This window comes from Palaemon carinicauda, chromosome 6 (genome assembly GCF_036898095.1).
Source record: "Palaemon carinicauda isolate YSFRI2023 chromosome 6, ASM3689809v2, whole genome shotgun sequence".
Lineage (NCBI taxonomy): Eukaryota > Metazoa > Arthropoda > Malacostraca > Decapoda > Palaemonidae > Palaemon > Palaemon carinicauda.
The window spans coordinates 123,358,688-123,371,187 of record NC_090730.1 but is presented as its reverse complement, the minus strand read 5'-3'; the positions used below and the strand labels follow the sequence as shown (position 1 = coordinate 123,371,187).

At 33.2% G+C, this 12,500-nt stretch overlaps 1 protein-coding gene across 1 annotated transcript in view; it reads right to left on the bottom strand.

The window, feature by feature from the left end:
- The window catches only part of LOC137642641 (DE-cadherin-like), a 506,564-nt gene that overhangs the window by 24,557 nt on the left and 469,507 nt on the right, over positions 1–12,500 (bottom strand). The window lies entirely within an intron of this gene.

The following is a 12,500-nucleotide window of genomic DNA, read 5'->3' as shown; positions in this document are numbered from 1 at the left end:
ACAATAAGTATTTTTCTCTTGGATATGTGATTGAAATTAAAATGAGAAAACACATGGGATGGAGAACATTTTGGTAAACAATAAGATATAAGATTAAAAATTCCTCTTTCTCTAGAAAGAAATATATTTAATCAAATGGTCCTATCTTTTCTAATCTATGCATTAAAACTTAGAGCCTTGCTAAATCCTTAGAACATAACCTACTATGAGATTCAGGGCCTCTGTAACACGGTTTTTTTGGACTTTGCTTATTATCTATGCATCGGATGTAGCTGAAAGTTGACATATGTATATTTTACAACCACACACAAATTTTGTCAGCATTATCAATAACCTAAATCCGATAGTTTTAATTTTTATAGAGTAAAAATTATCTAGCCGACGCCATGGCCAGTGATAACGAGCCAAGAGTCGAAAACATTTATTACGTAAGCAATGTAAACACCTTTTGACAAAATTTTGCCCCGCCCATCCACCGGACACTCATTCACCTTCTTCCATCGGCTCTGGAACCCATAACAGTCAAGAATGGCTAGCAGGATTTGGAATTGCCCCCGTGGTTGCAAAACTGCATTTGTCTTATGACTTGCAACTTTATACAGTCAAGAGAAATCCCGTGGCCATATTTTCTATAGCCTGAATAGGTAATCATTCAGTTTCTAGTTTAAATCCAATGTTTATGGTCTGATTTGTATTTAGCGTAACATGATTATAATACTTGTAATGTCACTCAGGCTTTTGAACATTTCCACTAACTATTCACTATGCCACCAAGAGAGAGAGAGAGAGAGAGAGAGAGAGAGAGAGAGAGAGAGAGAGAGAGAGAGATAGAGAGAGATTGTATGTAAACAGTCTTGATATAACTATTTTTGTTAAAATAAGAATTTTGTGCTAAACTCTCCATCAGACCAACAGATCATCCGATATAATTTTTGTTTCTTCTTCTTAGGCCGTACGACCGTGTTGGCTATGCTTTGGGCATGACTGCATTTTGTTAATAAATCATGAATAGTTTTAGGAGTGTTATTTTTACATCTTATGGGAATTTATAAAAGTAAAGTGAACATAATTCATTTATCCTTTAAAATAATTACTACATGTAGCAAAACAAATAGCAGTAAAGATGATAATGCAATGAAGGAATGATACCAAACTTTATCTTTAGCTTCAACATCGGCAATAACATACCCAGTTGCCATAAATTTGTCAGCTTAATGAAATAGCCTATCATCTAATGTTAAACTCAACTTTTGAGGAGGCCATGGCTTATTGCACAGTGAAAAAACATGACAAAGACTTTATGAATGGCGGAACGATACATAAATGTGGGTGGGGTATCTGTGCTAGCGTAGTAATACTACTGTAGCAGTAGTGCCGCAACAGTAGTATACATGAATTAAACGTTTAGGCCAACTGCTGGGATCCTTGAGGATCATTTAGCACTTCTTACAACTACTCGAGAAATGATTTTTTTATAGCCAGAATTTAAATTTTCTGATCCAACAATGCCCATGATAGCCTTCAGTGTTATCCTGAATTATAACGAGGCTAAAGGGGGTGGAGCCTCATGAAGTCATCATTCTGACGATAATTATTGGTGAAGGTTTAAAGCCAAAATACGGTACCAGCTATTTATTTTTTTTCCTTCTTTTTTTTTCTTTTTTTTTTTTACAGTAAATAGGTCGGTAGATAGACAATAAATAAAAATTGCTTGACATTGGATATAGCAGTTATCAAATCAAGCTTGTCTACTACGTTTTTGAAAATTACCAACTATTTCCTACACCTTGTCAATCTGATTGTGACTTATAAAGTAGACTGTAATTTCTGAGGAAACATATTTTGGGAGTTAGACTAATAATCGAAGTGTTTTTGTATTCATTAACATATTTTGTTGGTTTGTTCCTTATGACAATTATCAGTGGAGAGGTTTCAGAGTTCATAAAGGTGTACTGCTTTGCTTTTATTTAAACTTTTGTGTCATTGTTGGCAGAGGTATGGCCTTCGTTACGTATAGCCAATCATCGATTGAGAAAGAGGGAAGAAATGCCGTCATAAGTTACGTAACGAGTGCATTCGAAACCTTTTCTCTGAGTAAGTTGGCCCGTCTTCAAAAAACGTCCCTTTTACATTATAAGTACCAAATTTATTCAACCTACGTAATGCAGAATATAGTCAAAATTTATGTGTAGATATAATGTGCATTCTGAAGAAGCGTTATATTTATGAAATTCATAGATAAAAAATTATTGCGAAAAAACCGTGTTACAGAGGCCCTGAATCTCATAGTAGTTACAACTCACACAGCAATGGAAAGAAATATGGTAGAAATAACACTAGGATACAGAACAAAAGAGCAACGTTGATACGAAAGCAAACTAAAGTAAAGGATATCCAAGCAAAATCTAAGAAAAAGAAATGGACACGGCCAAGACATATAATGAGAATGAAATATAATAGATGGTCATTAAAAAAACACACACACACAATAGGTCCCTAGATATTGCAAACGAAGAAGTGGAAGGAAGAGAAGACGATGTATTACCAAACTAAGAAAAAATTGCATAGAATGAACGTAAACAGACGCGAGTGAAAGGTCAAATCTGGGGCGCTTTTTCTGCAATGGATTAGCTACAGATGGTGATGATGATGATGATGATGATGATTATGATGAGATGATGATAATAATACATTTAATATTAAGCTGCTTCTATAATACACGGCGACCCCAGTGAAAAGACCCACAGTTCAATGCCACATTCGTCCTTTAAAAGATGAATTGGGAATTGACCATTTCGGAACTAAAACTTCCACTTAACACTTACACAAACTCATCATAGGTGTCTGAAACCCCTTACATACACTGTTTCATTGTAATATTCATTATATGCATTCGCTGACCTTCCAGTTCTAAATGCCTCTCCATTCTAATGCATCTTTCAAGCAATGTATCATTCATTTTAAGGACACTCAAAATGCTCTGGTTTATCTTTTCACGTAAAGTCAACCTTTCTTGCAGTTTCTTCTACGTGATTTCAAGCTTCTTATCTATTCAAGTCTTTTTACACCACGAACACTACACAAATAACTCATATCAACATATTCAATCATTTCTCTTTCATTTTCAATCATTCTTCTCTTACATATAGGAGAATCGGGTCAACAATCGATTCCCAGATTCAATCTTTTTCCGTTTCTGGCATCCTAGAGTTGTGAAATTGTAACTGACTTGGCTCCAGGAGAAGAAGCTCATCTGCCATTTAGAGTGGTATCTCCAGTGGTCGGTAACTATCAACTAGGAAAAAAAAAAAAAAAAAAAACACACACAGGCACTCACGCACACACACACACACACAAACACACATTCCCACACACCACTCATACTAGTTTGGTTTTCTGTGGGCGATCAGACTGAAGTCTCCACTATCACCAATTTGCAGTGCCCAGCGTGGTGAGGGAAATGGCAAAACCACAGACATGGCTAAGGACAGGTCTGAGGCCTTTTCCCCTACAGTGGACTATAAACAGTTGCATTTGTCGTTGTTGTTGATATATATATATATATATATATATATATATATATATATATATATATATATATAATATATATATATGTATATATATATATATATATATATATATATATATATATATATATATATATATATATATATATATATATATGTATATATATATATATATATATATATATATATATACATATATATATATATATATATATATATATATATATATATATATATATATATATATGTGTGTGTGTGTGTGTATGTGTGTGTGTGTGTGTACAGTATATCCAAATCATGTGCAATACCATCTCTCTCTCTCTCTCTCTCTCTCTCTCTCTCTCTCTCTCTCTCTCTCTCTCTCTCTCTCTCTCTCTCTCTCTCTCTCTCTCTCAAAAAAAAATAAATAAATAAAATAAATAAATAAATAAATAAATAAATAAATGAAAAAAAATACAGCTCTTAAAACTTACCGCACTCACTACCTTTTTAACTAAATACGAATATTTATTTACGAGTAAACCTGTACACGAACGTAAAGAAACGGATCAATTGTTATTTTTGAAAAATGCCTCTACGCAAAAATTCAGTGGTAGCATGAAACGAGGTTTTTTGAAATGCACAGTGAATAAAAATGTATTTATAAAATTATGAGCAACATTACAAAATCTCAAAAACTCGGTAATGCTTTAGAATTATTTGTTTTGGCTTCCCCTTATGAGTAACAATGATGTAATCATTATCTGCAATGGTTTACTTGATTGATGCAAATCAATCCGGTTGATTGAGGAAATAACATCCAATTTATCTAGGTAACTAGTTACAAATTTTGTCCAATTCAAAAGAAAGTAAAAAAATGAACTTTTTTTTACCCAAACCTAACCAAACGTTATGTTTTTAAGGAGTATTCCTTATATATATATATATTTTCCTATTGCCATTTGTTATTATATGTAGATATACGCGTCAAAATGTTACAGGAAAATCCTCAATTTTACCCAGTCATTACGATCGACATCAATTATATAGCATCTCATAAATTATTAAGGATATCATGTAATTACCAAAATATTAGGTTCAGGATCACAGGAAATTACTATGTATCCTCATTTGAGAGGCATCAATGTGCATAAAACTACTTTTATTTCCTCATTCTATTACTCTGACTAAAAATGTGTACAGTTCCAATTAATGTCTGCAGAGGCAGATTATGTTGATGAATTGTATCAAATCACACTTGCTTTTACATTTATGTACAACTTTGTAACATTTATACGTGCATTTTTTTACACTATTCACAGGCTGAAAATAGATTCGTTCAAAAATGAATCGTTCAAAACAACCGACTTCAATCTCCACATTGGCTAGACTAATAGTATCACTTTTCTATGCAATATTTTTTTTTAACCATTTTTCTAATGATGCTTATGCTGATTAAGCATGTTAGTTGTCATTTCATTCATATTTCCATTGTAAAGGTCATATACTAGGTTAAGGTAGCTGAAGTCATCTGTTGCTGGGAGGTTATTTACGGTGTCTATCACTGTTGGGTTTTTTACGTCATCTTGTGAGGTTGTAAAGGCCATCTGTTGAAGTGAGGCAGTTGAGGTGATCTGCCAAGCTACGTTTTTTTTATACACATATCAACTGCTAAGGTAAAGTTGTTCAGGTCATTTGATGAGGTTGGTTTCAGGTCAGCTGCCAAGGCAGGGTTGTTGTCATTATCCATGAGATCGGGTTAAGGTCATCCATCTGTAGAGGTTGGATTGTTGACGTTTAAATAGTTTTTATTTTTTTTGACACCCATTTGCCAGCTCTGCACAGTTCTGTATTTTTCAGGAATGTTGATCTCATCCAATGTTGTAGGTGACTTCCCTTCCATTTCCTTATTTTTTTTTTCTTTATTTACTCCAGTGCTGAACGGTGTGGATCGTGTGGTATGTGCGCTGGTATTTAGAAAGATTCAGATGATCATGTGAGGAATGTAGCAAAAAAAAATTGTGAAACTTTTCGGATATTGCCAGAATACTAAAGTTTCATTAATTTGTGTTAGTCAAAATGTAAGAGAACTGGTGCAATATATACTGTATATACATTAATTATTTTCTTAGTTATCAATTCTTCTAGGAGTTAGGCTACAGCTGTAGAGTGAAAGGAGTGAAAACGCAGTTGATGGATCGAATATGATACTTGCAAGGATATTTCAGAGGCATTTGAACAGTGTGAATTCCTATGAAACATTTTATATATATTTGAAATAATAATAATCAGTGTAATCGGATTTTTACAAGAAGTGAAAATAATATTGTTAGGTCTGAGAAGGCAAAACTGAGAGTTATTAAAAATGCGAAGTTGACTCACTACCATAGTCAGGATTAACAATGACAATAATCTATTTCAATGAGTCTGAAGGTATACCTCTTTTGCCCTGGCAATAACTTATGCAAAATTCGTCTGATTTTATGCATATTATCGAGTTATACATTACAGTCAAAAGCATTTTATTAATGGTCATATATACAACCAACAGTGATGGAGGACACCCCAAAATCATACCATTGTTCTCTAGACTTGGATAGTGTCATAGCCTCTGTACACCATGGCCTTCCACTGTCTTGGATTAGAGTTCTCTTACTTGAGGGTATACTCGAGTAGGCTGTTCCATTTTATTTTTCTTCCTCCTGTTATTTTGAAGCTTTTATAGTTTATATATGAAAGATGTGATATAATGGTGTTACTGTTCTTAGCATATTTCATTTTGATTGTTTGTTACTTTTATTATAGCTTTTTTTTTATTTCTTCGTTTCATTTCCACAGTGAGTTTTTCTTCACTGTTGGAGCCCTTGGGCTTATAGCATCTTGCTTTTCCAACTAGGGTTATTGCTTAGCTTATAATAATAATAATGATAATAATAATAATAATAATAATAATAATAATAATAATAATAATAATAATAATAATAATAATAATAATAATAATAATAATAATAATAATAATTACCAGTGTTGGTAATTTCTTCTTTGTTTTAAAGAATACTTACTTTTGAGACAGATAATTTATCAATTATTAAAATCTATGGCTCTTAATATATGTTACAATATAGTATTACTAGTTTTTGCTAGCTTTAAAAATAATGAATATGAATAGTAATGCGGGAATTCCGAATTTTTGCAGCCGATGTTGACACAGATATGGCTCATGTATTTATATACTAAATTTTAGCAATAATATTACTTCGGGATTTACGGAAAAGAATGAATGTTTTTACATAATAAAAAAAGATATTTTCTTTTTTTCTTTTGTCGAGTAAAATAATTTCTGAGATAGCACTCTACACATTCTCCTTACGTTATTTCTACATTCAAGACATCCAAATTGATTCGGCTCTCACGAGATTAGATAACGCTACTTCGGTCTTTCTGACGTTTAATAAACTCACTACAGTTTACGTAAATTTGGGCTAAATACTTCAATTTAGAAAATATTTATAATAATATTTCGCTATAGTGGCACGTGAACGTAGCTATACAATTTACTTGAAAGTTTCCGGTTTTTCTCAAACGTCACGATACAAAAAAATTATTTATTGAAACGTTTGGAATATGTCTGAATAAGGAAACTATTCTTTGTAAACAGACGGTCAAATCTGACATATTTTCACCAACATATGGCAAATAATTGTAATTAAAATATTAGTTAAAATGTGTCAAAAATAAAACTAAAACTATCTCCTACTATGAAGATAATAACGAATTATATTAGGTGAGAGAGAGAGAGAGAGAGAGAGAGAGAGAGAGAGAGAGAGAGAGAGAGAGAGAGAGAGAGAGAGATGTGAAACAAGTGTGTATTTTGGAATCTCTGTACATCATAAGTTATTCAGTCATATTTTTCAAACATATTCTATTCTATATCAAAAAGCAATGCGTCAAACGAGTGATGCTTACTGCAAGTTTCATATTTTAATGGAAATATTTCAGAAGTAATACACTGCCATTTATCTTGGAAATCGGTGCACTTAATATATTTCATTCCATAAACCGAACACTTCCAAAGATAATCAAAAGGTTGCAGAATCGAAGGACAGAGACAGGCAGATTGACAGGATGATCAAATACAGATTAGAGATAATCTTCAATTAACGACAAAAGGAATCAATGTAATCGACTGAGAGACTTTCAGCTCTATATATTAGACAATAATACCTCTCATGACTCTATAATTACTAAAAGGGCGAATGATAGGAAATTAGGATTAGTATGGAAGCTTAATCATAACTCAAAACAATTGACATTAGATGGGAAAATTTTTGAATAAATGATCATCAGGGTTAGTAGTGGTACGATCATAGCAGTGCCAACCTTATTAGATTAGTAGTATTGTTTCATAGAAGGAAAATAAGAACATATCGAGAAAGTAAAAAATTCAGTGAAATGAACATAGTAGCTATTTAAGGGCAGACAGCAATTTAATGATACAGTTCATTTTCAGCATATGATCTAATGACAAAAATGATGATCTTCATCATATGAATTATGAAAAAGATGACTAAGACAAGAGTAGTAGATTCATACTGATTTAATTGAAGATATTCCAGATATCAGTCCAAAACCAGATTATGCTATTATTATTTGGTTTAATGAAAAAAGGCCTTCGAAATTTAGCCGGGAAGAAAATAAACTGAGCAAACTAAAAGAAAAGGAAGAAACCAATGCAGCTGGAGGCCAAAAGAAATTCGTAAAAATCCTTCAGTAGCCAGCCCAATAAGACGGATAAAACAGTTCCAAAGCTGTGTTCATATATAAAAAGCAAAGTTATAATATCGAAAGTAACAATAAACTCATTTAGATAAAAATTGAAGTGAAGGAATACGGAGACAAAGATCAAATTCCAGTTCTCAGAAGTAAAAAAAAAAAATATCTCTGAACTGAATATCCCGAGATCTGACAATTTGTGCAAAATAAATCTAGGAAGTGGTGGCTTGGTGGGTGCTACGAGGTCATTTGAGAATTCAGTAGAATAGAATATGAATATACCTCCCAGCAGACTGCAAGAGAGTCTAAGGAAGCGGCGAGGACAAAAATATCAATAAAAATTAATTTAATTTAATTAATTAAAGCCCTGTCAAAAAGGAAGACAAGAATAATTACCCCCAAAACTACATATTTTTTTCTGAAGTTGAGGAGGTAATCCAGGTATAAAGTTTTAACATTTGATATGAAGGTAATTTACTCCATGGAGGCAAAACACCTAATTTCATCGAGGAAAATTTAGCAACTTGAATTGATTAAGCTCTCCAAGACAGGACTTGAAGAACCTTGAAGACTATTACACAGATAATTTGATTTATACTATTTAACAGACAGATTAGATAAACGAAATGAGGAAACAGTTAGCAGAAAAATATGAAGACTCTGCATTGGAAATATTAGACGCCAAATCTTCGCAAAAATATTAGAGTGCCTAAAAGACTTATGAAACAAGTTAATCTATTGTCCACTCCATAACTACCAAACAGAAGAAAGTAGAAGGTAGCCTATAGCACAAATATTTGTTATAAGCATTGGGCTCCATTACAAATCTGCTCTGAGGCTTACATCGATTTACAAGGTATTTGAGTAAACTCCAAAGGTAAGAGTGGCATAGTAATACCCTTGGGAATTACTACGCGCAAATGAATTATTTCTAAATAGTAAGAATTGAAGGAGATGATATCAGACTATACAATATGGAAGAGTAGGCTAGAGAATGAAGAACTGATAGCCAATGCAAAAGTTTAAGGTGACCCATAAAGAAACAGAGATACAGTCCAATCGAGAAAGTGGCTATGTGGAAACGGATACGGACAATTCGCTGCCCACAGTTCGCCACCATACGGACAATTCGCTGCCCACAGTTCGTCACCATACGGACAATTCGCTGCCCACAGTTCGCCACCATACGGACAATTCGCTGCCCACAGTTCGTCACCATACGGACAATTCGCTGCCCACAGTTCGTCACCATACGGACAATTCGCTGCCCACAGTTCGCCACCATACGGACAATTCGCTGCCCACAGTTCGTCACCATACGGACAATTCGCTGCCCACAGTTCGCCACCATACGGACAATTCGCTGCCCACAGTTCGCCACCATCAATTCGCCACCAACAATTAGTCGCCAAAGAAAGTTCGCTTCCAACAATTTGCCGCTAAGGACAGTTCACCGCCGGCGAACTTTTATTTCTAATAGATATTATTACTAACAGGTCATTCCTAGAAAGTGACTAAACTGTTACTATTTGTCACCAGCAAACTCTTAATAACTAATAGATATTATTACTAACAGGTCATTCCTAGAGAGTGACTAAACTGTCACTATTTGTCACCAGCAAACTCTTAATAACTAATTTATGTTATTGCTAATAGCCCATTCCTTGAAAATGGCTAATTTTAGTTTTAACAATGAAAATTGCTAATTACCCGTATTACCTATGTCATCTTTTTTTTTTTTTTTCTTTTTAAGGTTTCAAAATAAAAAGCTTCTGTACCCTTTCATAACTTATAATGGCTGCTGGCCTTGATTCGCATATTGAAGTTTTAGTAAATGATTTGCCCTCAGAATTAGAAACTATAAACTTGGTTTGAGTGTAATTTCTTGAGCTTTTATAACAGACGAGGTAACAGAAGGAACCTTTAATTCACTTACGATCTATGGAATTTTTATGAAACAACACTGAATGACGAAGATCGAACCAATAACTATGCCGAAGTATGTCACAGAAAACTTGCTTACAAACTAGGAAGCCATCATCCAACATGATGGAAGTATATTGAAGCCCTAAACAGAGTACAAAAAGGTAGAGATTTATATATGGAGCATCTAATCGCAGCACACGAACCTGATACTAAGTGAGAAAAATACCAAGATATGAACAAAAGAATTAAGAAAATTGTTTTTGAATATAACAGAGAAGTTGTATAGAATATTTAAAAGGTATAGCACATAATTTTCAAATGATGAAATTATAGTTTTTTTTAATTATGTTTTGCATGACTTTTATCATTTTAGAGGAAATAAATATAATTCTCTAAATAGTTTTTTTTTTCTTTCTCGTGATTTTTTTTCAGCCTTAATTGTAAATCACCATTTGGTGGTGAATTATCATCCGTGGTGAATTATTACCGTCGGCCAATTGTGGGTGGCGAATTGTGGACGGTTAATTAAGGTATCCCCATGTGGGAAAGGTATAGAAACGAAAACGATACTCTAAATCGATTGTAACACTGTCAAGATCTATTATACTGCAAAAAGCAAATGAAATAAAACTAATTTCGAAGGCAGAAGGTAAGTCCTTCGTGGTGGTATAGTCTTTCTGTCAATTTAGTTACATACCGGATTATCAATCAGGTTGATAAGACAATGAGAAAAGAAGTTCCAAAATCTAAATAAGGCATCCTGTAAACGTGAGTTGCTGGTAATAGTATCGCAATAATAATAATAATAAAAAAAGTATTTTAAGCATAGTCAATTTCCAAGAAACGGAGGATTTTATCATTAGGAAATTGATTGAACAAGTAAAATATAACGGCCATTAAGCAGATTGAGATATCAAAGCTCGCGATAGTCTGAATAAGTTAAGAGGATGAACAAAAGAAAGTAAACTGCGGAGAAAAGGCAGAGATAAGAATTGGACCAAGTAGGAATTTAGATAAACATTAAACAAGACACATGTTACTCGTTCGAATTTTTTAAATTAAGAATACCAGCGTTGATAATTATGGAGGATCAAATTCTGTTTTTATTTTTTTCGTTGTTTGCCAAATCCTTGAGAGAGAGAGAGAGAGAGAGAGAGAGAGAGAGAGAGAGAGAGAGAGAGAGAGAGAGAGAGAGAGAGAGAGAGAGAGAGTGTTAGTTAGTGTAATAATGTTTGTAGTGAGAAAGACTGTTGATATAATTAAGCCTGTTCGTTTACTTTTTATGAAGCTAGGTTATGACAGTGATAAATTAATTACTTGCCTCTTGGGCGAGTGTTTTTTTTTTTCTTTCTTTTTTTAAGTGCATCCAGAGGCAGTGTGTATGAATGCTAGATTATTTAATATTTTTATATTTGTACTGGCTTGGGAATTATTGATTTCTTGCAACAGCCATAATTCCTCCTTTGCGGAGAGATTTTTTTCCCATTTTGAACCTGATTATTGCTGACCAGGCTTACAAATAAGGATTTTGATTCGACTATTCTTTAGAAACTAGATAACTTTTGAAAACCCGGCCTGAGTAGACAAGGTACGTTTACTGATGATGATAATGATACGCAGCACAGCCTTAATCAATTAAGGCCGTTGTGGCAGATTGCCAGAGAGTGTTCTGTTTGCCACAGAGTTGGCATTGGGCTGTGAAAGACTTGATCCTTGTGTGGACGAAGGTCTCTATAGATATATATTCACGTAAACCAAAAGAAAAATACTGACAAAACTTCCACCATAACCATTATATATATATATATATATATATATATATATATATATATATATATATATATATATATACTGGTTATGGTGGGAATTTTGTCAGTGTTTTTGTTTTGGTTTACGTTAACGTTATTTTTATGTATTTTTTTTTTTTTTTTTTTTTTTTGTCTGTTGTAGGATGCTTTAAGAATTATACATTAAGGATGAATAATGATAGATATTGAAATTTATTTGGATACTATTCGTTTTTGTATCAAGTGTTCTAGTTTAAGAAGAAGATTAAAGGAATAGTTTCTAATATTATGTTTTGTTCTTATTTCCCATCTGTCTTAGAGTCCAGTTGCTGATAACGCAAAGGGAAAGTTTGTGTTGTGGAGATATTTGTCTGTCAGAGAGATTAAGGGTGTCGGCTTCGTTATTGCAACTTCCCACCACATAATGATTATCATCATCAATAAAAACTATCGATAAGTTGTTTTTTATTTCCGAAATATATATTGGGAAGAAAAGTACTTAAATCTA